Genomic DNA, 6,609 nt, shown 5'->3' on the forward strand with positions numbered 1-6,609 from the left:
TTTCCCTAATTCGTGTCAGATTTAATTAATTTTCCAGACCATGCAAACCTATGAAGACCAAGAAGCGAAGAATCATATTGATTTATCGAAAATTCTCGATCGATCCGTTTTAATGACAGGTTTGACAAGAAGAATATCGACTCGTTAAAAATTCTCGATCGATCCGTTTTCCTGCCAGTTCACAGACGTCGATCTCGCACGAGTCCCCCTGTTAATCGGGGGCCCTCAGCTATCCTCGGAAACGGTGCCAAAGCGTTACGAAAGAGGCTGGCATATTCGCAAACAAGGTCTCCGGTGGAGTCGGCTCGCGGAAGTGGAACGGCGTTTCGATTTTTAAGAGTCCTTCGATTCGGTGCTCGTACAACAGCACCGACTGCTTATCCACAGATAAGCGCGTTCGTTCTGCCGGTGAAAAGCAACGAGCGCGGACGCACACCGACACGAAAAGGGGACGTGCATGAAAGAACAACGTGGCACACGATCGGTTCAGGAAACAGCTTTCTTCCTCTTCTGCGAACGCTTCTTTATTTCACAGACTCTCGAAGATTCTCTCCGCGTAACTCAACGACTTTCCTTCCCTCTGTCGCCTATTCAGCGACCAGTGTTTGTCAAGAGTCGTGAACGCGACAAACATGCTTTCGTGTCGGTGAGAAATTTCAGTGAGAAGCAAGGGCTATTAATAACGTGTCCATCAATGTCCAAGACGGATAAATAATTTGGGGTAAACGAAGAATGACACGCAAACGTGGATCATCGATTAACCACGAAGAAATAGCACTCTCCCTTTCTTTTCGTTTGCATATCGATATAGATGATCGGAGGAGCAGGAAATAGCTTGGTAAAACATCTGTAGTTTCCCTTTGCGAGAACTATCGAATTTGCATCGCAATAGGAGAGAGAAAAATGAAACTTCTCTTGAGAAATCCTGCTTTGATCCTTCGAGAACAATCGAGGACGTTTCTAGGGAAAAGGAACTATACGTCTATGAGTCTAGATCCTTTTTGATATACTGTCACTATCTGGAAAAACTCTCCTGAAATTTAATCCTTTGCACTCGAGAGGTGATCTTCAGTCACCATTTCATAAAATTTGGAAGATCGATATTAATTAATATATCAAATTTAATGTAATGTAACATTTTTATTATACATTTCTTTATATACTGCTCAAAAAAGTATCGTCAGTCTTTTGGTAGAGAATCTTTGATTTTCTACTCTTCTCTAGCCAAAAAATCGTCGAGTGCAAAGGGTTAAACTTCTTTTGAGAACTCGTGTTTTGATCCTTCGAGAACCATCGAGGACGTTTTTCTAAGAAAAAGGAATCATAGGTCTCTGAGTCTACATCGTTTTTGATAGACTGTCTACTGAAATTTAAACTTGATATTCCAAAGATTAAACTAAACAATTTCCTCGGTTTGACATTTTGGCCTATAAATTTTCCTATAAATTTACATATTTCTAATAAATACCGCGAGTTCCTAAATCATTCTCCCACTCACCGAATCACCTTGTACTTCTTACTAGCGTCCAAAACTTATCGGATAATCAATTTGCCTTTGAGCGAACGTCGGGTCGATACGAATTGGATTAAGGACAAAAGACCTGGACAATGACGAATAATAATTATAAGGACAAGCGTGCTCGTTTCGGTCGACCTTTTTCCTATCGGTTTGCTATCTCCTAATTGGCGATCGGGACGACCTCGTGCAAAGAGGAACACGAGAAGGTCGGACTTTAGATGAACTAAGCGCCTCGTGTTCTGCTTTTCACACTTCCACGAAACGTCCTCGGGGACGAGCCGTAAAAAGAGGAGGTACATGGAACGGAACACAGAAGTCGAGCAGGACCTTGCCGGCGCGGAAGCGAGAAGCGGCCGATGTGTCCGCGATGATCGGGACTAATTGCATCCGGGATCATTAAGATCATTCGAAAGCGACCCCCGTAACGCTATGCCACCGAGCATCGCGAATACATCCAGCGAGACGATTACCTCGCGATCGCTATGCCATCTAAATAGCCGTCAAGGTTATTAAACAGGATGGCTTGGAAATCTGCCAGGTGCCGCGACGTTAGAGGCTTCTTCGACCGCTGATCGCTTCGATCCTCGGGTCATTTCGCGCCGAGAATTCCACGTTCTCACACACGTGTGTCGAATTCGACCGGTTAACAGAGTCCCCGGCAGCCTATCGTCGAATCGTCCCGCACGCCATGAATCTTCGTCTTGGCGATTTCACGCGCCGCAGAATCCCCGTTCGCAACGCTCGATCCGCGTTTCATAATCCGCGCGATGTTCGCGTTCTGTCTAGACCAACGGAGACCAGCGGAGAAGACTGGTCCCAAGGACGAGGATCGTTACAAACGATTCGCTGGACGCATCGAAAGCGAGACTCGTCGCATCGGACATATCGAGGATCGGCACACGCGCAGGGTCCGCCATTTTTCTACCTTCGACTTCACTTCGCCGAGGATCGCGGTAAACAGAGTGTAGCCGCGCGCAATCGATGTAATGAGCCCGGCAAGCGAGTTGCAAAATGTGTAGACGATCGCGGCACACGGGGGCCTTAGATTTATGCTTGCAGTGAGGCAACGCGAGATCGGCGCGAAAACGGGCCGCGCTCGATGACTTTGCCACCGCGGATGGAAACGAGACGGGTGTCGAAACTTGTGCATTATTAAAATTATTGCCTCCCGGAGTGATCTTTATAGTGGCAAATGATAGGTTGTCGGCTAGGCCGTTTCTCTGATACCACGACCGAGCTCCGGGTTCCAGTCGATAAGGGGTAGATCTGTATTTTAATAGCTCAGACCATGACGTGTTGCATTAGATCCAGTCTGCGGAGGAAGCACGATGCATGGCGATTATTAAAGGCATCCTTGAACGAAACCTAGAGAAACGGTCGCGGTGTTGTTCGCGATAATTGGTCAGTTTCCGAGAAGAGGAGGTCGTTGAAAGTTTCAACTTGAATTTAATTCGCGAGGCTAATAGCTCGGCGGGTCTTCTTCGTAATTTCGCAAAGTGCCGAACTGGGAGCCGTGCAAATGTCACGTATCGCACGAACGGCGTAATCGTAATGTAATACAGTCGGTTTCAAGCGGTGCCTGGTGACACGTAGCGTGCTTAGCAACGGGTGTTAAGGATCTATAGAAATTGCTATAATACGGGTCAATGCGATTTGGTTAATAACAGCGTGTGTGGAAATTCGAGGGACCATCTCGCAAGTTGTCGATATTTATCGAAAGTTGCAGACTCAGAACAGGACGAGATTATTCCTCGCTTAATAACAAGCTTTCCATCCGTCTGCCAACCTTTCGAGATCTTACGAGAACAGTCGTATTATGAATACAGTACGCGAAAAATCGAATACAGGGAAATATCTATCAGATGTCAGAGTTCGCTGCTGATGGATAGTGGAAATGGGAGGAAGTATTGGATGGTGTCCAGAAATACAATGGCGGAAATGTCCAGATTTGCAATAGCGGAGGGTGAACGAGCGGAGGTGCACCGCGAAATCCGGTTCGTCGGATCGTAGGTGTCGGATAGGAATGGAAACAAGCTTATTCTATCCTCACGAGAGATGGCATGACTCAACATATTCATGAACGCGTATTTTATTGAAATTCCTTGTAAATATCGAGCCTGTTCGTGGAATTAGCGGTACGTTCTTATAAATTGTCAAACAACACCTTTTTCTCGGACGTGAATCGAAACGGCCTGTTGGGAATTCCGGGCTGTTACGAAGTTTCTTTTAATAAACCGGACTGTCCAAATAGGCTAGGCAAAAATTTGGCAAAAAAAATCCCGATGTCTTCCACGATACGCGAACGGGGAAAAATATAATCGGACTAGATCTCGGAATTCCTACTTAATTATCCTCGTATCGATCGTTCATCGAATTCCGGTATCTTGGGTGCAAAAAATATATACGTAAAACGCGAATAACAAAGCGTGTAGGCAAAGAGCAGCCATTCCTGGACCAAAACGTTCCCGTTCCTCGAGTTTCATCGACGCGATCCGCACTCGCGAACGAAAGCGATCTGCACGGGATGAACAAGGTGAAACCACGGAATCTGTTATCGCTACCTTGTAACATATATCTTTTTATGATCGCGCGTTCACGCATCCGCGAGACGACGTTCATTAGACGTTGTACCCGACAGCTCAACCCGGAGTGGTATCGGTAACGAGAAAACGTACCCCGAGGTATCGACTGACGTGGCGCTTCTGGATGATCCTCGACCTGCACAGCACCTCGGTCCGTGCAACCGGTTAACGAATAACCAGCCATCTTCGGGAGGCGTTGAATTCCAACCGAGTCACTGGCTTCTTGGCGGACGAATTTTTTGCATAAACTACAAGAGTGCCGGAACAAACAAAACGTGAACCAGGAGGTAATAAAAAGAGATGACTTCTTAACTCCATCAGGATCTTCCGAAAAACGACGAACGTTTACGGCCTGCTCGAAGCCTCTAGCCACTTAAGGATCTCCGAGGCACAGAGAGAACGTCGAACAAGAGGGAACAAAGATCGATGACCTAACGAGTTCCACATTCGCGATGAGATAATGCTCCTCCGCTCCATGGAATATTATTATATCACGTTATCGCGGGTGTCGCTCGTTTCGCCATTTCGTCCTTGCAGCGCGAAGAGGAAGACGAAGGTGGAGCCGAAATCGTTCATCCCCACGATGGATCGGTGAGAGAAACAACAAGGAGGAACGAAAAAGAGTGCGAGTTTCAGAGTGTCGCGTTACCTGGGCCCAGCACAGGTGCGGCGCTTCGAGGCTGACCAGTGTATTGAATTCCACAAAAATTCTTAACGACGCCTCTCTTTGAGCGTCGCCCAGGCCATTCTCTCCATCTCGGTCTCCGTTCCCGATCGGCAACGCGGCTTTTCCATCCTGCTCCGGCTAGTTGCCGCTCTTTTGCCTCTCGCGTCTCGAAAAATTTCGAGATATACCGGCTCGACAACGAATACCTGTCACCGAGAGCGCGCCGACGGGTATCGAGATTCAGTTATGAAACTTCGATTCCGACAAATAAGTCGGCGCCATTCTCCTCCATTGTCTAGGAGCTTGCGTAACGCGAGTCGTATCTTTTCATCCTGGCATATGTAATTTCGCCAACAAATATGTCCCCGAAGGATTCTCCTACGGTGTACCTACATGCGAGATGGTATAGAGTGCGACGAGGATTTAGAGCACGGGAATCGAAGGTGCATAGTTAGCTAGCTATTCGTTCGAGGTGAGGCTCTAGTCTCGTGATGGGAATGGAGACTGATACCGATCGAATTGGGTTTGGAAAGGTTGGAAGAGTCGAACATTTATCCTAACTCTAACAGACACTCGACGTTATTTCAAAATTCTTCCACAATGGTAGCTAAAAAGTGGACAAACGGTGGACTACATCCGTAAGTGGTAATTCAAAGACAGTCCTTTGTCTTGCTCCTTTAAAAAGAGACTCTCTAACCAAGCTAGTACGCAACCTAGTATTAGTCAGCCAATTACACGGTTAACCAAAGAGACCGCTTGGCGAACCATAGCTCCCTAATCCCTAGGATTCTAACTAGTATCCAGTATCATTCGCGTATCTGATTCAACGAGACTCAACAACGTAGCAACAAGAGAACGATGAATCGGTGTCTGGGCAGCAAAGACGTCCGGTGGTCGTGGTCCGGCGAGTCCCGGAAGATCGCCTGGTACCGGCGGCAAAAATGCGGCGCAAGGCTGCTTCCACGTTATTTTCTGAATCGGCCACGCCCGACAGGACACATAAATCGTGGGTAGGTCGGCGTTCCATTAGAGACCCGATACTTCGATCCGTGCCGAGCGAAAAAGCGACTCGGACGAAAAAGAAGCAAGCGAGCTCGGACCTTGGGCGGTGGCCAGCGCGGCGAAGGTAGGCCACAGGCTCGGTGCGAAACGTGGCTGATTTACGTGCGAAAATGGCCAATTAACTGGCGTAATCGGCGTGCGTACGCACGAGCCAGCGCCGGCCAGCGGGCCAGCCAGTGTCAAAGTCGCGGAAATGCTCAGCGCGGTTCTCCGCTGGCCCTGAAAACCTTTCGCGGCCGTGTACCTCCAGGCGTGCTTCGCCAGCGCCGGGAATGAAACGACGACGACGATTACGACGAAGACGAAGACGTCGACGACGACGAGGCGTCGATTCAACGAGAGAAGAACATTGGTAGCAACGAGCTGGCCAGCGGAATTCGAGAGTGCACCGGCGTTGTGTAACGATCAAACCGGAATATCGGGAGCTCGGTCCCCCGAAATTCTTCCTTCGAGCCCGAAGTGGGAGCACTCTCGAGGACTCGTTTACTTCTGAACGTGGCTCGATTGCAACGTGCACCGTTTCGCTATAAGAGTAGAGGAATCCCTCGTTAGAATGGCGCGTCTCGAACTTTTGGAGACCAATCCCCTATAGACACTCCCTCTATTCGAGAAGACAGAGGAGAATTGGATAGGAAAGGAGCACCGATTTCGTCGGGTCGGTGCATCATCCCCGCTGGTATTTCGACGCGGTGAAACGCGCGATACGAATACCCGCAGACAGGACCGAGCTAGAACAATGAGGCGTTGCGAGACTCTTTCGAAAACGACGTCGGCCGGTA

At 48.4% G+C, this 6,609-nt stretch overlaps 2 protein-coding genes across 2 annotated transcripts in view; one reads left to right on the forward strand and one right to left on the reverse strand.

The window, feature by feature from the left end:
• Positions 1–6,609, reverse strand: part of nudC (nuclear distribution C, dynein complex regulator) — a 98,111-nt gene that overhangs the window by 87,548 nt on the left and 3,954 nt on the right. The gene's annotated exons all lie outside the window — the stretch shown is intronic.
• LOC108555211 (uncharacterized) overlaps positions 1–6,609 on the forward strand; it is a 15,280-nt gene that overhangs the window by 6,059 nt on the left and 2,612 nt on the right. The window lies entirely within an intron of this gene.

The sequence above is a fragment of the Eufriesea mexicana genome, unplaced genomic scaffold (assembly GCF_001483705.2).
Source record: "Eufriesea mexicana isolate 0111107269 unplaced genomic scaffold, ASM148370v2 scaffold143, whole genome shotgun sequence".
Classification (NCBI taxonomy): domain Eukaryota; kingdom Metazoa; phylum Arthropoda; class Insecta; order Hymenoptera; family Apidae; genus Eufriesea; species Eufriesea mexicana.